At 37.2% G+C, this 27,108-nt stretch overlaps 1 protein-coding gene across 1 annotated transcript in view; it reads right to left on the minus strand.

Moving 5' to 3' along the window:
* Positions 1-27,108, minus strand: part of KCNH8 (potassium voltage-gated channel subfamily H member 8) — a 338,704-nt gene that overhangs the window by 114,515 nt on the left and 197,081 nt on the right. The gene's annotated exons all lie outside the window — the stretch shown is intronic.

Below are 27,108 nucleotides of genomic sequence, written 5' to 3' on the forward strand. Positions count from 1 at the left end.
ATAAGCTGAATGCTAAGCTCTGAGGTACACAATTATTAGATGAATTGGAATACTCTTTATAGCTAATTTAAACCACTGAAAATAAGTGGAATAGTGTTGTATGAGGTTAAGAATTTGTTAATATCATGATCATCATGGTGACAATAATAAAAATTATAATAATGAGCACTCTATATTTATACAGCATTTTTACTTTTTACTTCATATTCACATTTGTGGAAGGCCCGATTCTAAGATGACCGCCCCGCTCCATGTGATCTCTTCCCCTTGAGTGAGGGTGGAAACTGTGAGCATGGGAAGGTATCAAGCCATGATCATGCTGCCTTATATGGCTAAAGGGAGATTACCCTGGGTGGCCCAACCTCATCAAATAAGCCCTGTAAAGCAGAGCTTTCGTCATCTCATGGTAAAGTATTGGAAGCCAGTGAGACAAGCTTTTCTCTTCTGGAAGAAAGCAACTGCCATATTACAGAAAGGGTCACATGGCAGGGAACAGCGGGCAGCCTCCAGTTGCTGAGAGTGAACCCTGGTTGACATCTAGCAAGAATGGGAACCTCAGCCCTACAACCTTAAGGAAATGAATTCTTTCAACAGCCACATGAGCTTGGAAGAGAATTTGGATCTCCAGAAAGCAACACAGCTTAGCTGACACCTTGATTGCAGCCTTGTGAGGCCCTGAGCAAGAATCCAGTTAAGCTAGACCTGGACTTCTGGCCTCCGGAAACTATGGCATAAATGGGCGCTGTTTAAGCTGCTGAGTTTGTGGTAGTTTGCTATGCAGTAATGAAAATAACTAGTTCATTTATTATGTCATCTGGTACTATTACAGCCTTGTGAGGTGAGATAATAAAAGAATTATGACAACAGATTACTGTTAGAGTATTATAGATAACATATATGTTCTTAGCATAAATCCAGTACTGTTGCAGGCCCTTTATAATCATAATCTCATTGACTCTTTACAACAACACTAAGAAGTAGGCACTTTATTATCTCCTTTTATAGATAAGAAAACGGAGGCACAAAAGAAATCAAGTGATTTGCCCGGGGTCACACAGATGATTAAGCTGAAGCACAGGGTTAAAACTCTCAGCCAGGTGGTGAAAGAGCAAGACCCAAATCCAAATTTCCTAAATTCCTATTCAGTGCTTTGGGTTTTGGTCCTTAACAGAGACCAGCACATCACAGGTCTGGAAGCAAGTTCAAGGCGACTCTAAGAAAACAATAATTTTTCAAGTCTATTGTGAATGATCTAAGCTATTAAAACGGCATTATTAAAAGTCATATTTTTGTCAAAAAATAAAAACATTAATTTAGTTCCATTGTTAATATTGAGACTATGAAAGGATGAAGCTCGTGGATAAGCCACTCACACAGGATGAAAACAATCCCAAGGTATATGTCACCAGATGGGGTTCAGGGCAGACCTCCGAGGATGCGCCACTCTGGTAGGCGGATTATTTCAAGCTGAAGACAATAGAGGCTCAGACTCAGGAAGAACATTCGACCTTTCCCCTCTAACAGCCTAAAAGAAATTTAAACTGAAGGCCTGTCCCCAGGACAGGCCATCACCATACATAGCTCTGGGTATCCGGTAGACTGGGAGGATCCTTGCTAAACCCACTCTTATCAAAGTTCTATTTACCAAACATTTGCTTTTCCATTTCCTTGTGAGTTTCCTCCCTTTTGAAGCCCCAAATCACCACCTGAAACGCCCTCCTTGTCTGGAGCTGAAGATCCTTAAACCGGCAGCCTTGACCAGTTGGCTGAGTTGCTCACTTTCTCCTGAGTTTCTCCCATGTATTCATGCTATTAAGCTTTGTTTGATTTTCTCCTGCTAACCTGCCTTTTTAATTATTTGACCAGCCATAAGAACCTTAAGGAAAAGAGGGGAGGGGAATTCTCCCACTTCCCCTACACGCTGCAGGGTAAGATTGCTATCATGTCAAAGCTGCAATGGATCATCATAGCTTGGCCACCAAGAGGGAGCTGGGAGCTCAGCGGAATGCCATAAGATTGTTACAGTAGTGTGTGAACTTTTCAATCTTTAACATTCTAGATGGATGTATTTCTGCAGAGCAATTTTACAGGTCAGGCCACCAGCAGATAAAATAAAGCAGAGATTTCAACTTCATAGTTTCCAAAAGAAAGCTCAGGTTAGGCATTTAGGTTTCCAACTCATGAGTGAGAAATCCAAAGAGGTTTTTACCAAGCCCTTTAGTGATCTTTGGTTTCCACAATGCAGGCTGAGGTAAGCCTGTAAGTTCATTATAAAACTGAAAGGACAAATTCCTCACATATTTACTAACTCATCGCCAGGTCTACCAAAAAGGTCACAGAAAAGTCATTGTCATCATCCACGTGCCTGGGGCATTCCCCTGAATGGAGGAATGAATGAAATGATTGGCCTTTGGTTGATTGATACAGCAAACATTTTTAGGGTTGTGTGGTTAATAGTGTGGTTGACTAAAGAATAAAATAGAAGTGCAGATTTCTGAATAGAAAAGGTATTTTCTTGGATGAGTCATTTCAGAATATCAGTTTAGAAAGCTTTTAAAAAAATAATTTGCTACTCAATTGTGTTAATCGGAAGAAAAGAAGATATGTTAATTTTAGGTTTAAAAAGAAATAATTATAAGACTTTATACACAAACAGTTGTAATAGTAAAAGAATAAAAGCTATTTTTTAAAATCTATGGATATAAATATATTTTTTAAATACTTGAATACTTTTAAGTTTATTTTCAGGTGAAAAACCTAGATGTATATCATATTCTAATGTTTTCAGGACTATGGTACAACCGTTGTGCAAAGACTGTAGGTTTATAGAGTGATTAGTATTATTTTTGGATAGCTGATTTTTAAAACACCTATTTTTGTCACATGCATAAGAATACACATGGTTCTGGTGTATTGTGGTTTACGAAACACATTCTCACGTGTATCAGTTTGTGTGGTTCCATACAGTTCTCTCAGGTCTATATTATCACTGTCATTTTACCAATGACTCAGGAGATTTAAGGAAATTGCTTAAAGTCATGAAGATAGTAAGCAGTAGAGAAGCAGGACAACTTCTGACACTCAATTCCATTTTCTTTCCATTATCTTAAAGATTTACTGCACTTTCAAATCTATTTTAGAGGCAGTAACAATAGGTTGGTGCAGGAAAATGCATTTTCAATTGTAGCCCTTAGATTAAATTCAGCATCAGCAGCACTCAGTTGAAAGAAGATTAAATCAAAATCACAGGACTGAATGCGGGGAAATGAACTGTCATTGATTCTGTAAGTACAAGGAATAAGTTTTTGTCTCGCGACAACTGAGAATTCACTCTGCTTTCTCTCCACTGATGAGCACATGGTGATTCTGTTCAAGAACCAGGAGAACTGAATGTAAATATTCCCTTAAATGGAAGGGCAGAGATGGCTAGTACACGTTCTTCTTTAAGAGTGAGGGGAGTATAGAATAAGATGAAATTGTGATGAGAAGGAAAAGAGTCTTCTAGATCTGATGTCCCTTGTGGGAGAAACATGGCAGCAAAGTGGAGCTGCATGAACCTCGCTGTAACTGCTCCTCCCCCTGTGGTTGTCTCACTTTCCGTAAAGTTTTGTGTCTTTGGTGAATTAAATCAGTGACTCAATCAAATGTTACAGTAAGAATGTGGTCTCTTCCACATAATCCAAAACCCACCTAAAAGGCAGCAGTATGATTTCCATTTTGAGACATCCAGAAGGCATAAGTATAATGTTTTTCAACTTTATGTTGAAAAATACATGAAAATTCATTAACATCCAAATTTTATATTTAATTTTTCTTTTTAATTTCATTTATTAGCAGCATGTACAATTGTCTCTAAGTACACATGCACACACAGTTCGAATCAGGAGAAATATTCCAAAAGCATAACAAATTAATTAATAAAAATCTACCATTCAGAAACATTGATGCCTCCTGTGTTTGTACAGGCATAACCAATCTGTTGTGGCACATGGTGCTGGTATCACGTGGAATGAGTAAACAAGCAGGGCAAAAGAGAATTACCGTACATACTCTATGTGGTTTACAGAATTTCCAAACTTGATCATAATATACTACACCAAAATGAGGCAGAATACAATTGAATTTTCTGATGATTCAGATGGCACTTAATTATTTTGCAAGATAATCAACTTGCCTTCTTGTTGTATTTCAGTTTTACATAAGCAGGATTAAAATAAAGACAAATAATAGGGAGATAACTGTGTACATGTTCTGTTTTCATATCGCTAAGACCTCCAAAATGAATGTTTTGTTTTTCTTCCACACTACATGGCTATGTATGAGGACTAAAAAGCAGGAAGGTTAAATCCATTTTTTCTAGTTTGATTTCCTTGAGAGCTATGTAATTAGAAAGTACAAAAAGAAAAGGTTAAATTCGATATGGCACAAATTAGTAGATTTCTTTTCTTTATTAGCATGCAAGCCAGATGGGAAATAATTTTAAAATCATATCGGCTTACTCATTAATAAGTAAATTAAAATATAATGGTGTGCATGAGAGCATAGGCACACATACAAATAATTAATATCTTCATTTAGCCATTTCTTTAAAAATTAATCAATGTAGTACAGCGTGGGTGGACAGATATTTAACTAAACCAGCTACTGACTAACATACTAAAGACACCCTGTCTTTTTCATGGCTTGTGAGGCACTCCTTTGAACACAGTATGATGTCACAGCAAATTTGAGCCAAAAGGTGTGGAAGAATGAATAACTGAGAGCTGATTAATGAACATGCTTGAATGACTAACAATCCTAAGAACGACTGTAATTGATTGCCAATATTAGTGAATAAGATTTTCATACCACTCCACACTCGCTCATTTGTCCCTCTTATTTACCTTAAAATGAGAGATTTATGGCAAAGATAGGGCAGCAGATTAAGTGAAAAATAGTATTGAAGAGCAATTAAATTTAAAAGAAAATGTGAGGCTGAAAGAAAGCAACCAGATGGATCAAGGGGTGGTTGATGCTGGTATCAGTTTCTGTTTTATAGCAATGCGGCCAATGTTATCATGGTGGACCCTTACAAAGATTTTGAGCTTCAACATCAATATCATGTGGACTCATTCAGAAGGGAAGAGACCTATAAGTCCTCTATCCCAATGTCTCTCAGAGTGCAGAACCCCATCCATGTTGTCCTTCATAGGGATGTGGTCAACCAGTCATTGAATGCTTCCAGCAATGGTGAGTCCTCTGCTTTCTGAGAGCGCCATCTTAGTTTGACACATCCACCATCAGGTACGTCGTACTTTCCTCGAATAAATGCCTTCCTCCTTGTAACAACCTCTCCTTGATTCTAGTTTTGTCCTTACAGCAACACAGAATACATTGTCCTCTCCCACCCAAAAGCCCTTTCTATAAATATTCGAGATTAGTCATCAGGTTCTCTCAGTCCCCCAGGAGAATATCTCCATTTCTTCCCACTGTCTCTTACTGATAAGATTTCCTCTTCCCAGTCCTGAGGCTTTTCTCTAGTTTAGTGGTTTTCACAACAGTCTCACGGAAGATAGGATTTGGGCTAACGCCTTTTCCTTTCCTCACTTCCTCTTTTCAGGCTGAATTTTTGTTCATTTCATGTAATGAGTCACTCCATCAGTTTTTATTTTGAAAAGGGATTTTCAAGTCTTTAACACAATAAAGAAAAGAAAACCACTCATGTAGTTGGCTACTGCCCTCTTGGAAGTAAGCTACCAAAGGATAGCAGAATATGCCACCCAAAATATGCCACTTTGGCATATGAATACTTTTGAGCTGAAAGTAATTGAGAAGAAGCAGATTAAAGAAAAGCTCCCTGCCCTCCCCCTGTTTGCCTAAAAGGAGGACATAAATTTTCAAAGGTGTCCCTCTTCCATTTTCTACCAGGAAGGACAAAATTTAATGCCCAGATATAGCCTGTCCAGAGTGGAGGAGAATAGCAAATATGTACACTCCCACCAGTAGTGTTTTCAGGGTTCTTATGACTCCATAGTCTCACTGACACTTGATATTATCAGACCTTAAAAGTTTTGCCAATCTGGTGGGAGTGTAATGCTTCTAGAAAGTATTTAGAATTGGTTTTAATACTTCTAGTAATGCAGCCTTAGTAAGCTGTTGGGGGATTTTAAAAAAACTCTTGCGTTACTATGAGTTGAAGTGAACTTTTGCTAAGGCAAATCCCCAAATATTGTTTTTCATACAGATTGCTCCCAACTGACTGCTCCTATTCTTTATTGGAAGAGCTAAAGTACACCTCCCCTTTCAGCTTTGCGACATCCTGCAGTACTATAAAAAATATTGCTATTGAGGACCTGTTGTGCTCTTTGCCCTGTGCAAGGTCCCTGGCACTCAAAGATGGACAAAGCATCCAAAAGAAGCATGCCTTTGTCTGGTCACCAGGGGCCCTCATATTTTTATTATCTGATGTCATTCACCTTTTGGTGAATAAGTAAGCTGGGAATATGCTGGCAGGTCAAAGGAGACAGGGTACGATCCCTGCGGATCTCTATTAAAACCCCTACTTATTGTGCAAAGTAATTGTTGTGTTATATTGACTTTGCACTTTGCTTTAATTTTATTGTACACTTTTACTGTATCTAAAGATTCCCACATACCATGCACATTGGTATGTGTAAAAACTACCAATTTTGGCTCCTTATAAACTATTCACTTTTTCGGTAATATGTAACTCTAAATTAGATATTGAACTTTGGAGTTATTGGATCATTTTTAATAAAATAATTTAATGATTAAACACAAACCTACTGAAAAACCATGATTTACGAATATGCTGCTTAATTACAGAAAGTCTTGGCATACTCATTCTGTCTATAATATAGCTATCATGGGGTAAAATTTCCAAATTTAAGTACAATAGAAAATATAAGACCTAGCATATCTGTAATATTCAGTCAGGCAATTTAAAAAATTAATAATTAGTCTATTGATGTCATATGAAGTAAATATTGATTATACAAGTAACAAAACTTAGAATTAATAAAGACTGAGATAACTGAGATAACAAATTTTTAATGTTATCCCAATTAATGTTACCCCAAATTAATGTTTACCCCAATGTGAAATCCAACATATATTATCCTCCTTAGAGAGAAACACTTTAGATTAAATAAGATCTGTATAGTTGCAGAAAACTTTACATTTTAATTAGTACTTTTATGTTCATTTTCACATTTGAGGAAAATAATATCCTTAGTATTGATGATAGTCTTTAGCACTGTTTACCTAATATTTCTGGCTCTCTACCTCCTGGTATGATCCTATTTCCCCACCACCTGAAGAGACAGAGTGTGTCTCTGTGATTTGCTTTGGCTGAAATTGTGAAGCAGGAGTAGCCTGAAACACCTCTGGGTGAAAGTTTTGAGAGCTAGCTTGCAATTCCTCACATTTTCTTCCCCCTGCCTTGATGACCATGGAAGCTTGTGGCAAGATGAAGCCTCTGTCCGCCTGGGCTCCTGAGCGACTAAAATGGGCAGAGCTCACTGCCAAACCACAATGAACACAAAGCACGAGTGAGACATAAACCTTTGTGTTACATCCCACCGAAACTTTGAGGTTGCTTGTTATCACAGCAAACCCTACCCCATCCTGACTGATAGGTATTCCTAGAAGGTTATAAGCAGAGTGGCTAATAGTACAGAAAGTGGAGTCAGAATCCCCGGGTTGTGAACCACTGAGCAGGTATTAGTTGTCACGGTTGTTATTACTACTCCTAGTACTACTACCACTCTACAGTCTTCAAAACTGAGAAACAGGGATGATGAATGACTTATCTAAGGTTGAATAACATGTTAAGACTATTATTTTTAGTGTTACTTTATAGACCTGAGACACATAATATAGTGTTACTAAAATAACAAGAATATAATAACAACGCAAATAATAATAGGTAACATTCATTAAATTCTTACTATGTGACAGGGATTGTTTTAAGTGCTTTCCGTGTATTAGCTATTGTGATCCTCACTTGGTCACTACGAAGTAGACATTACGTCCATTTAGGGATAAGATACAGACTCAGAATTAGCTAGCCCAAGGATGCCCAACTGGAAAGTGGTACAGATGCAATTTATACTTTAGAGTCTGCCTGTATGCTACCACCAACACATTGTTTATTATAATTCACCCCCTCCTTCCGGCATATGAAGGGGATTCTTCTGGTGATATCTACAAATTGCTTTTTAAAATTTAGGTAATTTTTAGACTCATAAAAATAATATTTAGCATTTTGACTGTAGGTTGCAATATACAAAATTGTTTAAAATATTTCAAAAAGTGTTTTATTTTAAGAATTGCGTATATACTATAAAATGCACTGATCTTAAGTGGACAGTTTGATGAATTTTCCCAAAGCTGACCACCTTTGTCACATACGGATGGAGATATAACTAGCCCCAGAACACCAGAAGCCTTCTTTGTGCTCCTGTGCAGTCATTTACCTCCGAAAGGTCACTGATGCTCCAATTATCATAGATTAATTTTGCTTAATTAGTTAGGAACTTTATTTTGAATCATATAGATTGTACTCTTGTGTATGCATTCTTCTACTAGACAACGCATATGTGATTTTCATCAATTTGGTACCGTAGTACCATGTTCACTGTTTTTCATTGCTGTACAGTATTTCATTGGATAACTATACAGAAATTCACTTCTTAATTTCATTGTTGATGAAAATGTGGTTTGTTTCCAGTTTGGGCTATTACAGTTAATGCTCTTGGAAATATATATATATATATATTTACACATATATGTATATACGTACATGTGTGTATATATATTTTCATATATACATATGCACACATACACATAATACGTATAACTGTCCTTGTACAGGTATATCTGTTGATTTTATGAGTTAAATTACTGGGTCATAAAGTAAGTATATATTTTACTTTAGTAGATGCTGGCAAAAATTTAACAGAGATGCTGTACTAATTTACATTTCTACATGCAGTGCATTAAATTTCAGGTAGCTCCATATCTTCCCCAAACCTTGGTAATTTGTCTTTTTTAAAAATTTTATTTTAACCATTCTAGTGGTGGTGAAGCTGTTTTCGTTTCCTTAATGATAATGAGCACATACTAATTGCACATTTGAATATCTTCTTTTATGAAGTGTTGATTTTGTCTAATGAAATATGTTTCCCCTCCTTTTCTTTTACTGATTTGTAGGAATTGTTTTACATATTCTGATTATGAGTTGTGTTCTGTTTAAGTAATTTATGTCTATGCCAAAGTTATTAAGATATTCTACTATGATGTCTTCTACGAGTTTTATTTTTTATTTATTTTTAAATTTTTTTTTGAGGAAGAGTAGCCCTGAGCTAACTGCTGCCAATCCTCCTCTTTTTTTGCTGAGGAAGCCTGGCCCTGAACTAACATCCGTGCCCATCGTCCTCTACTTTATATGTGGGATGGCTACCACAGCATGGCATGTTTGCACCCGGGATCCGAACCGGTGAACCCTGGGCCGCTAAAGCAGAACGTGTGCACTTAACTGCTGCACCACCAGGTCGGCCCCTCGAGTTTTATTTTTTAACTTTCATTTTGTCTACAATCCATCTGCAATTGATTTTGTGTATAGTGAGATGCAGTAGTCAAGATTTATATTTTCCCAGGTGGATATCCAATTGATCTAGCATCATTTTAGAAAACATTATCATTTCCTTAAAGCATTTCAGTGGCACTATTGTCATAAACCAAGTGATCATATACGTGTAGATCTGTTTCTGATCTCTATATTTTTCTCCAATGGCCTATCTGTCAGATACCAGCTTTTCCAACACAGTCAGAAACAGATGTGTCCAAGCTCTATTTACTGACTCTCAACAGCATTTAAACTACGACTAATATATTCAACTTTTAAAGCAAAAGTTGATTAGTCACAAATATTAAGTGTTATATTAAAAAAAATCTAGGGGCCAGACCAGTGGTGCAGTGGTTAAGTTTGCACACTCCACTTGGCAGCCTAGGGTTCACAGATTCGAATCCCAGGCATGGACCTACACACTGCTTATCAAGCCAGGCTGTGGCAGGCATCCTACATATAAAATAGAGGAAGATGGGCATAGATGTTAACTCAGGGCCAATCCTCCTCAGCAAAAAAGAGGACGATTGGCAGTGGATATTAGCTCAGGACTAATCTTCCTCAAAAAAAAAAAAAATCTAAATGGGATAAAATATTCAGTATTTGAAATAATGGAACCGTGCTTGTTAAGAGAAAAACAGATTCTCAATTAAGCATATTATGATTTCATTGCTTTTCTTATGAATTTACCAGTAGAAATTGCCACATATTTGTGTTTTGCCAGAATTGCATTTCTACTTGTGGTTTCAATAATTCAGTCTATTTTTAGTCATTGTAAGTAATAAACTCACAAAAAGATCAATAATATCAAGCCACACCCATATAATTTCAGTTACGCATGCATAGGCCAAACAATAATGCCAAAGTTGGGGCACAGGGTAGTCCCTTGCTTTAGTTATATTATAATCGATACTGAAATCAAATGGAAAGTTGGGAAGTAAAACAGTGTCTATGTTGTATTAATTCTTCCTCAGGGTTGTTTGACAAAGTAGTCCAATGACAAGTCAAGTCAACATCACCAGGCATTTAAGAGCCAAGAATTCACAGTAGTAATTGGATCATCAAAGCCAAGAAGGAAATCACAAGGCAAGCAGAATTAAAAATCCAAATAACTGGGCTGGTCCCATGGCCTAGTGGTTAAGCTGGTCCACTCTGCTTCAGCAACCTGGGTTCATGGGTTCAGATCCTGGACATAGACCCATGCCACTCATCAGCCATGCTGTAGCTATGACCCACATACAAAATAGAAGAAGATTGGCACAGATGTTAGCTCAGGGCTAATCTTGTTCAAGTGAAAAAAGAGGAAGATTGGCAACAGATGGTAGCTCATGGCAAATCTTCCTTAGCAAAAAAAAAAAAAAAAAAAAAAACAGCCACATGTGGAACTCAAGACAGAGCAGAACTAGAGAAGGCCAGGAGGAATTCCAGAGCCAGTTAATGACAAGTTGCACCTGGGTTATAGTCAGAGAGTGGAAGACGTGCTCCAGGAGGTTAAATCTATCTTTTGAAAAAGTAAGGTGTCAAAGGGGTTACCAATTAGAGCTAGAGCCTGAAAAGAGATGAAGTTGCCAGTTATTTTTATTTGTTCATATTTCACATTGAAAGTTTTTTAAGTTCTTACAAAGTTTATCCTTTACTTACTGTATAGCATTTCTGGAAGGAAGGGTAGAAACTGCTCTAGTATCTGTTTATATAAATATAGTGTCTAGAGTTTCTCAGTGACATTCCAGAGAGAGCAAAACATCACTCTCAAAACTTACCTACCCTGCGTTTTGATACTTATTATTCATCAGGCAGTGGTTGTTGATGTAAAGATGAATAAATAAAATTTGACAAAAATACATCTATTTGTTAAAAACGATCCATTCATGTACTCAAGGAACGTCTTGTCTTCAAATTAACATTTAATTACACTGCAATAGCTTTACTGCTGTTTTTCTAGAAATAGGGATAAACTCACACGATCTTTATCAGGACTAGAGTCAGAAGGTGTTACAAAACTCAGGATACTCAGGACTGAACACTGACACAAACTGTAAAGCCAAGGTTTTATTCCAAGAAATTGTTTTTGGAGGCATCACTCAAACAACTGAGTAACGCAAATGTGGTATTTGGCCATCACTAGGATGTAACTTGACTTGGGATGGTTTTGATGAATTCTATTACCCAAGCTAATGCTATTTGCTTTTTTAGCATTTGAATGTCCATCAGTACCGATGCTATTCTGAAGATGTATTTAAATACAGGCAGAAACGTCTTCTTTGCTATTCAAGAGATCCACACATAACTGCCTCTCAACTTGTTTCAAGACTGTTATTGGCCATGCATTCTGTATATTTCAATTGTTATCAGACTTTTCATGCGTAAGGTCAGTTCAGATTTTCAATCTGTTACAAAAATGCATCTCTTGGTGATAAGGATTCATTTGTATTATCTTAATAATGATGTTCAAGACCGGGGCTGAGCTGATCAAATATCACCCTCCATAGCTGTTCACTATTCTTCCTCTTACTTTTTCTTTTATGTGGTACCTTTAATGAGTATGTGAATTACTTGCCTTTGCTTATCTATAGGCCTCACTGCTTGGGAAGAACTGGCTTGGTGTCTTGTAATACACAAGCCTTCAAATACATCCAAAGCATGGAACCGCAAAGCTCTTATTAAATGACTGTGGAGAAATAGAATTTTTATTTATTTTGCAGATAGCAGATTTGCATAGGTTCTGAAGTCAGTGAGTAAAGAGTAATTCACATAGAGTCAAAATTACACCCAAAAGAACTTGAGTCACCCATAAACTGTGTGATCCCAGAATAGCATATTTCAAGTCCACTCGGTCACCTTTTCCTTCACCATTAAAAAAGATTGTGGCATCTTCAGTTAAATAGTAGATAAAGCAGTTGACTTGCATCCAGTGGTCATGTTGTAGGTTCCTCAAAATACTAAAATCACATTCAAATCAATAACAAAGGAACTAAGACCAACTCAGGGCATCACAGACTGTGATCCCCTATCTCACACGTTACCCCATATTCTCTCAAAGTTAAATGATGGCAGAAATTGCCTCTAATATTTAAAATAGTACCTTGCTTTTCTGCTCTCTTTTTCCCTCAATCTAAAAGCCATGGAATGCAACTCTAGGATATAATTGCAAAATATAATGGCAAAAGATAACTGTCTACCAAAATTCGTATTCTCCTTTTTCCAGAGTAACAGAACTGTAGCTAAATGACACTTCCCACTCCCATATGCAACTAGCGTGATGACGTGGCTGGGCTTTTGCAAGTGGAGTGTTGTGTGCAAATTTTATGCTTTGTCCATAGAATTGTGCACATTAGAGGGCCAGCCCCATGGCCAAGTGGTTAAATTCATGACCTCTGCTTCAGCGGCTCAGTGTTTTGCCAGTTTGGATCCTAGACGCAGACATGACACTGCTTATCAAGCCAGGCTGATGTGGCATCCCAAATAGCACAAACAGAAGGACCTACAACTAGAATATACAACTATGTACTGGGGGGTCTTGGGGAGAAGAATAAAAAAATTGTGCACATTAGTTTTTTTCGTACTCTGCTTTTCTATTTCTGCTGTCTGGCATGAAGAAGAACAGAGTGACCTTAGAAGCCATCTGCTAAAGATATTAGAGCCTCTATCAGTCTCAGTCCTTAAATGACTATGTCAGAGAACCACTTCCCCCAACTTCTCCCTACTAGCTGTCAATGCACTCCCCAGAACATTAGGTGAGAGGGAAATACATTTCTATATCCCATAAGCCACTGAATTATTGTTGCAGCTCTTATTACAATATCTTATTAAACTTAAAACACACAGCAAAGTCTGTAGCTCTGTCCTTGGTAATTTAACAGTTCCCAGCCCCATGAAATAGTGCTTTCATGGCTGGCCTTGACAGTCCAATCAAAATGTGACCTTTTCTCATTATGGGCAAGAGACTAACCCAGTTCTCTAGCCTCTACTAAGGATGGCAGTACTTCTGAGTAGTGGTTTTTCTTTTGCAATCCCTAGTCAAAAATTGGTCAGCATCATTTCAACCTAAACCATTTATGTAGCTGCTCCTGAGCTTCCACTTTCTGCTATTGCTTGCTAAAACCGAGGCATTAATATGATCCATTGAGGTCATCCCTGTATTTACTTGCCAGATTTAGCAAATTAAATACAGGACAGTCAGTTAACTTTGAATTTCGGATAAAGTATTGTACATCCATGGAATGACCTTTTCTGGTCTCTGCACTTTTCTTTTTTGAGTCACTAATTTTGAACGTCTCTTTGTTTGCTATTGGTCTCCCCCAAAAAGTGAATGAGAATTGCATCTTGTTTAGTGTTCCAAACTTTTCTTCCACCCGAGTGCGTTTCGAGTCTTTCCATACTTCCCATTATACTTTTTGGATTATCCAATGTAAATAAAATGGTTTGGAAGGTCACCAGAGGAATACTACCAAAACTACTGATTTCCACAGTAACCAAAATAATAATCATGCTGTGAGCACAAATTAGCAAGTTTAAAATATGTATTTTTTTTGTATTTTATTCTTTAAAATTATGATCTTAGTTCAGTTAGATGTGCTGATATGATAAAATGTCATGACCCTTTGGGATGAACATTGGCTTTAAAATAAAATATAACTGGGTTCCAATTTCAGTTCTCCCATTCAGTAGCAGTGTGTCTTTTGGAAAGTGATTAACATTTTCTAAGTTCTAATTTCTATTTAAGTAAAATGGAACTAATAATAATTGCCCCTCATCTATTTACTTAACCAGTATTTATTGATCACTTTATATGTACACATATTAGCTAGATTCTGGGAGTACGAAGATGATTAATACTCTGTTTCTGCATTCAAAGAAATTACAGCTCAGTAGGAGATACAGGTAAGTAAACAGGAAATGACGACATTGTGTGATGTGTGCTCTGGGAACACCAAGAAGGAACAGCTAACACAGATTTAGGAGGTGAAGCTTGGGACAGACAGGTGGGAGACCACGAGTGAGCTGTGTCCAAAAGGATGAATAAGAGTTAGCAAGGCAGAGGAGAAGAGGGTAGAGGTGGAAAGTATGCATTTATTTAAAGTTCGAGAATAGGAAATGATTGAAGGGTTTTAAACAGTGAGATGACATGATCAGATATACATTATATTAAAACAACAATAACAAGAACGTGGATCTAGCATAGTAAATAGATGCTAAGAGTGTGGGCAGGGAAGGAAGTTACTCAGGGGGTGGAATAATCCAGTCAGAGCTGATGGTGACCAGAACTAAAGTAGTGACAGTGAGAATAAGAAAACAAGGTGTTTCAATAGATGATTAGGAGGTAGACCATACAGGATTTCGAGTTTGATTTTACTGGGGGATTGAGGGAGCAGGAGGACTCTGTGAAAAGGCCTGCGGGTATAACTCTTGAGGACTTTCAAACACGGGGACATTCAAGAAGGAAACAGGTGTGTGGTTTAGGGAACAAAGGTGACGAGCTCAACTTCCAATCTGTGGTATTTGAAGAAGCTGTGTTTCATTGGAAAGATAGCCTATAGATGGTTGAATGCACATACACGAATTTTTGGAAGCAATCAGGCTCAAGATATTGTTTTGGAAACATTTGACATTGAAATAATAGGAGGTAATATAATGACCCATGGTTAAGTGTGTGGTAGAAAGAAGAGAGAGCCATGGATAACACCAGGGGAGTCATGTCATTTAAAACACAGGAAAAGGCAGAAGAGATCATGGAGGAGATTGAGTAGAAACATCCAAGAAGGAGAAGGAAAGCCAGGAGAACACGTATTCAATGGAAGCCAATGAAAGAGAAGAGGGGATCACTAGCATCAAAGATGGAAAGAGATCCAGTCAGAAAAAGACTAACAAGCACCAATTGACAAACAAGAGGCTACAGGTGATTGGAAAACTCTTCTGTGGCCTTGTTACAATCATTAAATGAAATAACAAATATAAAATTACTTATCGTGAATCTACTGTTCAAAATGTAAGTTTACTCCTTGTTTCCCTTTGTATTTCCGTTTTTTTTGAAAGTGATTTAAACCTCTTTGAGCTTCAGTTTATCTATAAGCTGGGATGAATATTACCATCCAATTTAGTTCTTAATTGTACTATACTGCATTATGTAGGGTCAGCCTTAAAAATTTTGTGTGGTAGGAAATACGGGAAGTAGGTCTTTGTAACTTCAGTCTTCTCAAAGGTTGCTGTAAGTTTCAAATGAAATAATCTAAATAAATATACTTTACATATTCTTAATATTTTCTATAGAAATGAAGAACCAGTAATTTTTAAAGTCAGAGTTAACATCTTGCATTTTTCTTGGCAAGCCTATCTGTTTTATCCAGGCCAATATCTGATTCAACCCAAGTAAATGACAGTCTTCTTTACTATCGTAGTCAATTCTAGTCACGCTCAATTTCAAACATTTAACATAAATTCACTGAACAGCTATTGTACCCCAAACACCAGGAATCCAGTGTCTTTATGCTCAACTCTGCTTTTAAGAGTGTGATTTTTATCCAATGGCCCAGTTTGTGTTAGATCTCTTCAAACATTCCACTCCAGCAATGAATTTCATTTTGCCTATAAGGTTAGGCTTAGGTAGAATTATGAATGGGTGAATAACCACAAGCATAGCTTATTTCTTGTTGCTACCTTGGTAAGTTCATCTTCCTTCCAAATACTCAGCCTTTGTGGTCTCTCATCCTACTTTCCTATGAACTTTTCTTCTCTGATCACACCTTCACATTTCATGACTAATAAGGGCTAGATCTACATCTATTTCAAAATACACCACAGATGTCTTTCCTGCAGACATGGAATCATAATCCACAGCTTGGAGCAAGGCTGTCACTGCTCTTGTACTATCTGCTAAGAGTTTTTCATGCTTAGGCAAATTTCCTCAATTATTTTATAAGCTTCTCAAATATAGGGAGAATGCCTTCAATTTCTTCAGTACACTTTTTGCCACCCACAGCACAGTATCAGGTTTATATAAGATCTTCTTTTAAATAATTCTTATTAGTTAATTGATAAGAATGATTTTTAATTTCCCAGTGGTCAGTATGTCTAACCGAGTTGAGGCTGTAGCATCTCCTTGCTTGTCTGCATGTCCAGAAGTCTCCCTTAAAGGGTTGTCATCTAGAGAAGGATGGCATCCTAACACCTAGTTTTAGAGACACTAGGCTCATCCCATGCTCTAGTACTCCATTTGGGGGCCTTGACAAGCTCTTGATCTGTTTGCAAGGGGCTGGGCAGGGCACCAAAATCTGTGGGATTTCCCAAGCTACATGCTGTTTACTTTGTGGTACTGACTTGTTAAAGATTAGTAACTCTAAAGTGGGTTATACAGTTTAAAAACAAACACAGTCACCTACAGGACCACACAAAAAACCCCACAAAGGCTTGTCTTTGGAAATAAGGCTATAGCACTCAATGAGCTACATTTCATATTTTGTTTATCTGAACTGTGGTAGTAAGTAAATAGCAGTTTACTGCCTACTATGGGTCAGATACTGTATTAGTTGGAGGAACTAGAGAAATAAATATGTTATCCAATCCACGTCCTCTGGGAGCTTATAGTTTATTTATGAGATGTGCGTACGGGGAAAGAAATAGACATAGATATACAGTTGAAGAGTGGGGGATGGGAACCACTTAAATAGTGTGTGAGGGAAATCTAACCCATACTTGTGGTGACAGGGGTAGGAAGAGTTAAAAAAAGACTTTGTAGAAGAGGTCAAAGATGATACTTCAAGAATAAGGAGAATTTGATTGGGCAAAGAAGAGCTAAGATGTCTTGCCCTTTTTTCCGAGAGTAGAAAATACAAAGGATATGAAAATACAAAGGATGTGAGGAATGACACAGTTGAAGAGCTGCAAATGGTCCAGTATGGCTGGAGCCACCAGAAGGAGGAGAGAGTGGTGAAAGATAAAAGGATAGAGACAGAGTCCAGACCATGAAGGGTCTTTTATGCTATGTTGAAGAACTGTCATCTGCAGTCAGCTGGATGACATCATATTGGTCCTCAACAAATATTTAATGAATTGAATAATACATAATGAATTACATCTAGACCCAGGTGACTACAATGTTTTCTGTCATCTAAAATATTTAAACAACTTCTCAATACATTCAATATATACATGGTTTTAAAAATTATTTACATATTTATTTAGCTTAAAGCAATTGGAGTAATGGGAGAGGAGATTATTCCCATGGCAAATGCTAGATGCATGGATTGAAATGGGAAATATAAGCCACCTAAACAATGCCATTTTTAGAGAATACGATCTTCTTTTAATGCTGCAAGAAAACATACTTGAAAAAGTGGGAAGAAGAGAGAATGACATAGCAGAGTCCATGTTTGGTAAGAGGCAAATGGAAAAAAAGCCCTCATTATTCTGCAATAAGTTTCTAAATTAAGAACTCATAATTTTCTTCTGGGTTTCTAAATTTAGTAATATTCCATCCTTAATTTCCCTATCTTGTTCAAAACAGCACTATGGTTTCATATTTTATGAGCACATGTTCCTTCTCATCGTCTGTTTACAGTAATACGTAAGTCTCAGGGCAGCATCGTTCTTGGATGAGTGCTAAGGCAATTTTCTTCCAAAGTTGCCACCTCACAAATGTTTCAGATTTAAACATAATTCAGGTTCATTGTGAAATAAGTTTTGTGCTTGGCAGGCAAATACAACTCTATTTTCCATGTATATCTAATTTCCTAAGAAAAAAATAGGAATAAAAACAATAAGACAATATTGATAACACTAATTTATCTAAATTACTCTGTTAAGTGAAATGACTGTATAGTATTTAAAAAAATTCAGAAAGCAACATGCACCTAGAACTTCTCACAATGGCTATGACTGTAAAAAACATTAGCATGAACAAATTGCATTTCAACTAGAGCATTATTGACCAATAAATGTTCTAAGGATAATGTGATTAAAAAATGAAACTTTGATGGGGCTGGCCTGGTTGCATAGTGGTTACGTTCGTGTGCTCTGCTTTGGTGGCCCAGGGTTCACAGGTTCAGATCCAGGGCCTAGACCTATGCACCACTTATCAAGCCATGCTGTGGTAGGCGTCCCACATATAAAATAAAGGAAGATGGGCACAAATGTTAGCTCAGGGCCAATCTTCCTCAGCAAAAAGAGGAGGATTGGTGGTGATGTTAGCTCAGGGCTAATCTTCCTGACCAAAAAAAAACCATAAATAAATAAAACTGCAAATGTTATAAGTTGTATATATTAATATTCTTTAGGTCAATAATTCCACTCCTTAACATAATTCTAAGTGTAGGAGTAGGGTCTTTTGCGTTTGATGTTCTCTTTGCTTGGAATGTTCATTAAGACATAGAGTTGATTGTTTTCTTTGTCTTCATTTAAACATCACGTTCTCAACCGGCTTCCCCAACCACTTCATTTAAAATTGCAGCCCATTCCTTCCTCCTTCTCTGCTTTATTTTTCTCCATGCAATTCACCACTATCTGATGGTCTATATATTTTACTTATTTGCTTTGTTTCTTGTTTGTCTCTCATTAGAATATAAATCCCACGAGGGTAAGGATCTCTGTTTATTCCACTGTTCTTCTCTCTCTAACATCTAAAACAGTGGCTGGCAAACAAGAGGCATTCGACATGTATCTGCGTAGTTAGTGAATAAACTTAGTTTTCACAGAGACGTTCATTACTATTTTTTATATATGTGGCAAAAAATAAAAATCATCTTAAACATGTAACAATTAAGAGATGGTTAAGTAAACAGAACAGTTTATTTACATGATGGAATATTATGCAACTATTGAATATTTATAAATATTTATAGATCATAAAGTAATACTTATTTGAAAATGTTTTATAAAACAGCCATCAAAATTTGCATAGACTATGATCACACATATGAAAAGAAACAGAGAAAAAACAACCAGAAAGATTTAATATGGACACTGGTTGTGCTGGAATGGGTGTGACAGAAGGCCATTTGTTTTTCTCCACTGTTTCTATTTTAAGGTTTATATAATTAGCATATATCCACAGAGGAGAAATTAAACTAATCAAAAGAAAATGCCTTGAAAATGTAAATTATTGGTTTGTTAGAACATTGTCATTGAGTATGATTTTGTTCATAGCAAAAAATTGGCAAGGCTATTTCCAAAAATCTACCTGTCTGTCTAACAGGAAATGATGATGAGTAAAGTACTTTTTATAATCAAACATAAACCTATTATTCTAACCTAAGGATAATAATAATTGCTATTTTTGAACCAATCACATTCTGCTTTGCAGTTTCACATGGCTAAGGAAAACACAGTGGCCACATACCATGGGTATCCGCCCAATAGCTGATTTATCATAGCGCTTTATCTTCCCAGGGGGAATTCTGAAAAGCCTAAAGGAGCAATAATTAAACTGATAGTTTATTTGCAAAAGAAATGCAATTTTAGTCTTTGCTCAAGTGCATAAGTAGGTACTTTTCAGCCAACTTATTTTGGGAGCTCTTGATAACAATAATGAAAATAGTACCTTACTTCTCAATGCAGTCTCTTTTTCCCCCAAGGAGTTCCCCCAAGACATATAAAAATCTCTTCACTTTTGAGATAAGACACTGGATATGTTACATTTCTCTAGGAATCTGAAGTGGCAGGGTAGTTTTCTGTTTTTTGTTTAATTACTGCTATATCCTCAGGCTTAGATTTATTCAGCAGAAAATAGATGGTCAGTTACCAAATGGGTTTGATTCATTTGTTGTCAATAACGCTCAATACAATACATTCCATTTATCTGATACTCCAAATATATTATCTGGGAATGTAGCCATTGGGAATACCCTCATAGTTGGGTTAAAAATGGCCACATGGAACAAAGGTCAAATCTGAGTCATGGCTATGAATGCCATCTTCAGTTACTGTTAGTAAAAGACCCTATTACTCAATCCAAGATCAGGGTGAATGGCTGAATGGAATAACTGGAAAGTTTCCTCAACATGCTTAAGGTGTGGGGTTGTGGGGGTGCAGGTGTGCAGACATGGAGGTGTGTGGCTGTGTGAACTCCCATTGCCACCCTATGTTTGAAAGGCAGAGTGAAACTAGAAGGGAGAATACGAGTATGTGAGTGGTAGCTGAAAAAGAAAAGGACTGACAGAGGGAGAGGGGAAGGGAGCGAGGAACCCCACTACTGAGAGAGAAATGAATACTAACTTATCAAAGCTTCTAAATATGTAGTCTGGGAATATCAGGATGCCCAAATCATTCAGCAGTAAAAGTTATTTTAAGACCCTCATCACCATGAAATTTCAGCTTTATTGTTAGAAGTCTTTTCCTCTAGCTTCCAAGTCTGTATCTTCAATTTTAGTCATTTAGCTGAGGAGTAAAATGACATATCCTCATTTGCACTTTTTAGGAAAACGACTATAAGTTGAGGTTTGCTTGTGCAATAAAATAGCCATAAAATGTCTATACTCTTTCAGGTTTCACCGAGATTTATATATTTTGCCCTAACAGAAAAAGACACCCAAGAATGCTGAAAGAATTAAACTACTTCTGAGGCTTGAGTTTCTATTGGAGAGTAATGAACTGGAGTTGAGTGGCTTAAGACGTTACTCCTCAGTTCCACGTTAAATGCGAAAAGGCATGTTTATAAAAATCGTGCACAACGAAGAGGGGATTTGGGTAGAAGTTTTACAAAACAAACATGTATTTAAAAAATACTATTAGAAATTGAACACAGATCCAATAAAATTACGAAGTTGTTGAATAAAGACAAGTCCCAGTTACTCTACAGCTGGTGATTAAGCCTGTAGCTAATGACTTCCTTCCAGATTGTGTTACTGGAAGCCCAGCTTGCGCCTTTCAGGCCTCATCAGAGCTGGGCAGGAAAAAGGAGGAGAAGAAGAAATGCAGATCAGCTCAATTTCTTGTTCTTAGAAGTGCTGATGAAAGATTGGATGGGAGAAGACACTGGAATAATTGACTCTAATATTGTTTGGGATCATTCAATGCATGCCAGACCCTGGAGCACTGCAGATAAAGGATGCCTGACTTAGGTAGATGTAAGAGGATGGTATTCAAGAGATCTTCTCTTGGCTTTTCTAAAAGGATGCTGAGCCAAGTCTGTAGAAGCAGCTGTAAAAGCCTCAGATCCTTTAAGTGTAATGAGTCCCTAGATACTTGTGTTCCTGAAAGCTAAGGGATGTGGAATGTTCTGATCTACCTTATTCCTATGGCTAGTGGGATTTTCAATATGTATTAAAGAGTGCTGACTTTCGGAAAATAGTGGATATTAAAACAAACTGAAGAGATATGGGCTTGGTGACATTATTGATGATACCCATCACTACTGACTGAACAGTGAGTGAGCTTATTTCTCGATGCAATTACCTCACTAAATCCTCCCAATAATGCTACTATTTTGCCCATTTTACAAAAGGGTTTAGGATTTTAGTCCTAGCTTGGTCAGTAATTGGCTAGATTTTGGATAAACTGCTTACTCTTTTTCTCTTTTTCCCTCCTGTGTATAAACAGGTATATATACCTGCCTTAATTACGTCACAAGATTAAAATGAAAATTAAATGATATAAAGAAATTAAAGATTCTAAGATAGCAAAATTTGGTGGCATGTAAGTGAATAGAAGCATTGGTTAATAAAGCATTAAAGACAAAAGGAGAAATAAATAAAATAATCAGAAATGATGAAAATATAGATGTATGCTCATAAGAAATATTGCACTTACAGGAATTCTGCTCATTAGTTGGGGTGAAATCACTCGTAAACGTATAAAATGTGATCTAAAAGCACTAAATAAACACCAAATGATGGTAATGCTGATTAATGAATTAACGTCAAACTCACACATTTCTAAAATGTTCCCTATGTGTGATATTGTCCCCACCAAGAACTGAACCAGAACCACCCAAATCCACACAGAGTATAACCTTAAAAACACAACATTGAGAAAAGAGTGCCTTTCAAATATGTATGGGGTGTTTGGGGTTTTCCTAATAATTGAGGAGCACTGCTGGTGGGGAGTGGTTAAGGATGCTGGATGTTCAGTCCTGGACACGATGGTCTACACAATGTATGATTGCGCTTTATCCCACACGACTCTCAACTGTCCTTTTGTGACTAAGGTAAATGTAGAGTAAAGATAAAATACCATTGCATACCATGTTTCCTTTGACCTTTAGCTTTCTGAGGAGTTCCTAGACAGACCAAGTCAATCAGAGTTAGAGCTTTATGGCATAGCCAATGATTCTAAGGCTTTGTGGTTGTAACAGAGGATAAGAAGTATGTGCAAACCACTTCCTAGATAGGCTTACAGTGGGTGACAGGAGAGAAGAAAGAGCACTCCGTTTCTTTGGACAGGATATACCCTTAGAGCCTCAGAAATAGCCCAGTGAAGGCGTCACAGATGCTAGAGTGGTAATTTGTTTTGTTTTGTTTTGTTTTAGAATGATACGGCTATCAGTAACAGAATATCCAATTAACAGTGGCTCCCATAATAGGAACATTATTATATTACCCAATAAGGGGTTCAGAGATGCAGTATCTCAACTTTCTGCTCTGCCATCCATATCTTCTTTCCTATGTCTCTCCCAATGGTTAAGGCTGGCTGCAGTAGTTACACACATCATATCCTCCCATCCACAAATCCCAGGGAAAAGGAAGAACAGGGACACAGATATTTTTCCCTCACATATCTCTTTTCTTTTTTCAGGGGAAAAAAATTGGTTTCCAAGAAGTCCTCAGAAATGATCGCTTTGTATCCTATTGGATAGAACTGGTCACATACTTAATCAACCCTACACCTGAAACTGGCTAAGGGAAATGGAAATACCACTGGCTTAGAATACTCGTAATTCATTCCCCAGGTCTGGGCATACTGCTGCCTGCACAAGATTGGGTTCTTTGGTTTTTCAGGAAGGAAATGGGGGAAGCGATTGTTTGACCTACAGATATACTACATTTTTTACCACCAAGATTTCAGAGTCTCAAACTATTAATTTCCGCATTCATGGAAGAAAGAGAAGGAAATTGGCACTTCTTTCTCTCATTTTCTGCCTTATTGCTAAAAAAAAAAAAAGGAAAGTAAGTTGAGTGGAATTTTTCAGAAAATGGAATCATATTGATTATAAATTCTTGAAAAGCCTGATCCAACAACCAGGAGACCCGAGTCTGCCATCAGTTAGTCACGGAGACTTGGGCAAGTCACTAGGGCTCGGTTTCTCCACCGATAAAGTAAGAAAGATTGGCTTAGATTAATTACTAGGAGGTCACTTCTCGTTTTAAGTTTCTGCTTGGCTTTGATTGAGCAGCTAAGTTACACAGGATGGTTTGCAAACTAAAAGTAATTTTATAACCAGTTTGTAACTTAAAAAGGAGAGAGTAGTTAGGAGAGATTCAAGCTCACCATTCAGAGTTATATTTTGACTAGCATAATTGCACTCAGGTACTTTCTTTATGGGGAATCTATCAGGGAAGAAATGTTTTTAAGACAGTCTTCCCAAAAGAGTGCTACTAAGTGGTCTGGGGGGAAATGAGTTCTGAGATATAAATAACTTTAGGAGGTGCTGGATTAATCACAGTTAAATAGATTTCTTTATCGCTGAATTTCCCACAGGATTTATAATGCTAAAGTGCATCATAAATCTCCAAAAGAGATATATTATCTCCCAACTTTCATTTTGACTATATATGCTTTTTTCACGGAACATTTAATTTTTCCCTATCTGGAAAATAATCACATCGCTTTACATTTATATAGAACAGTACAAATAACAAAATATTTTGAAAGCATCATTGTTTAGCTATATGAAAAACTTTCCTTCCCAAACCTCCTTTGAAACTACTTTTTAACAATTCTGACCCAGTTGATTATAAAATGTCCATTTAATAACACTATTCTAGAACTAGAAAATAAACATTACATTAAATATACATATGGATTTTAGCACACATACCAATTTAATAAATATTAAATAGTACTAACATTGCCTTAGTATTTCAAAAATGCAATATTATAGGCAATACACTTTTATTTTTAGTATTTTGACTTATTTCTCAATGATCATTTTTAGTTCACCTTTGTGAAGTATTTCATAGAATGAAGATTTTAGGAAATATACTTTGAGAAATGTTAGTTTAAGCTATTTTTCCAAATATGTTATAATAAGTTGTAGATACATTTAAACTCATTTTAAAGATGAAAGAGCAGGAGGACAACAGTAGGAAAGAGCAGGGAAATTTTTACTGCTTATAAAAATAAGTCAGGCAAGGATAAATTCCAGGCAGGGATAACACTAAAACTGTTAGCAGACCAAAATCTCAAACTCTAAAGTAATCTTTGGAGAAGGGTAACCGCGGGCCCTCCAGGACCAGTTCAACTGACCCCATCTTATCACCAGAGTGGCTAAGAATTGCCTTTCAAAAAATTTGCAAAGTCACACAGCCACAGCATGAGCAGAAGAAGAAATCTTGACCTGAAATCATCACGGAACCAAACATTCTCCTCTCCACAGAACCAAAGGACTGGGACATGACCGGAACTTAAAAGTTGAACCCCTATCAGAAGTGAGGGGCCCATTATTCAGGAAGATCTGGTGTTAAAATTCTTCCCCTATCTTATCATAAATGTTTAGAACCCCATCATAAATGTTTAGAACCTTACCATAAAGACTTGAAGCCCACCAATCAAAACCTGTCCCCCCAGTGTTTCTGTGTGCCAGCCTGTTCTCGCTAACCTCTTAAATTTTGCCCAAAATCCTGAATTGGGGAGACAGATCTGAGGGCACATGCCCCCCTGTCTCCCTACAGATCCATCTTGCAGAATACAACTGATCTCTTTTCCCAAAGGCTGATGCCATAATTAATTGGCTTGTTTATGCACCATGGGCAAGAGAACCCCAATTTTGTGTGATAACAGAAGATAAACTGCAAAAAACAAGAGAGGATTTCCATTCCTTTGTCATGCAGTTAGTAGGGGATGGGTATTACCTACCTAGAGAAACATCTTGCTAACTAGATCACAGTAGTATCGACAGTAAGAAAGAACAGAGAAGATTTAGGGGCAACTGCGGGGGAAGGGGCAAGCCAGACTCCATTGTTTAGTACAAAATATCTTTCTCATAGGTGTCAGTTCTCCTGAGTATAAACAAGTCATCATCTGCCAATGAACATGGAGTACCATAAGTGGCTTCCAAGCCCTTGGAATTTCAAAATCTAAGAACCTGAAAAGTGGAAAAGAAAGTCCAAGAAATAACCTTGTCCCTATGACAGAGTTTGTAAGTAATAATAATAATGATATGAAATATTTGCTAAGCACATAGTCAGGCTTAGACGTGTTAAATGACTGCCCAAATTCTTGCGAACTTTGACGAGGTCATGAAGAGTCTTTTTAGAGTGCTAATATATGTGTGTGTCCTGGGTGGGACTGAGAAGACATCAAAAGTTTGCAAAGGATATAAAACTACAATGTATTGGTATACGGACACATCCAATTTGTCTATGATTTTCATTTTAAATTCTTTTTCAGACTAGAATGGTGTTATTTTCCATTTAGCAGTGGTTTAATATCCCTTTATACTTATACTTTTACAATAAAGAATAGTTTAAGTGAAAAGAAAAAATAAATTTCCTTGAGTTTGTAGCCTTACCAAGCTACCTAACTAGACAACGTTGCCATCTAGTGGCCTGAACATACTACAGCCACCACTTTCGGGGGGTGGGGGAGCAGGGGTCCTAACATACCTCTGAGGAGTATGCTCAGTAGTTGCAATGTTAACAGTGATGCCAAAGCCACACCAAGAGCATACGAAGTCATCCAGAGCAAATACGTGTTGACATTTGGTTACAGAACTCACTCCAGTCCCAAAGCTTTACCAGTTTTCCAGAGAAAAAAGAACCACCACCATTGAAACAAGGTTTTGACCTGCCTCACTTATTTATTTCATTTTCTTTGAACTTTTAAAATCCATTTCTTATTCCTTTATTCACCTACCTGCTTGAAAACATTTTCCAAACATTCTCTTATCTTTACGATATGGATGTTTCCATATATCACCATAGCCAGGTAAAGAAGCAAGTATTGGGTTGGTACTGAGGATCAAGAACTGGACAGGGAGTCAATCTAAGCTTTGATGGAGATCTAGAATCTGTCCTAGAATGAGCAAGAAAGAGCTAGGCTTTGGTCTAAAGGAGATGAAGATTTAACGGACAGGAAAATAGGAAGAGGCTTACAAGAGTGGAGCAAATACAGCTTCAGCTGAGGTTCCCAAAATTCTAGGGATAAATCACTGAGCAAACACCCCTTAGGGCCTCTTCTCTGGTTAATATCAGACACTCACTGCTCCTCCTGATTGGCTGGCAGGCTTATGTAATCCTTTGCTTCTGCAACCAGGCCTCCTATGGCAGCTGCCATCCACATGCCAAAAAGGCCTGGGGAACTATGCCCAGGATTGGACTGCTATCTGAACACCA

This window comes from Equus caballus, chromosome 16 (genome assembly GCF_041296265.1).
Source record: "Equus caballus isolate H_3958 breed thoroughbred chromosome 16, TB-T2T, whole genome shotgun sequence".
Classification (NCBI taxonomy): Eukaryota; Metazoa; Chordata; class Mammalia; order Perissodactyla; family Equidae; genus Equus; species Equus caballus.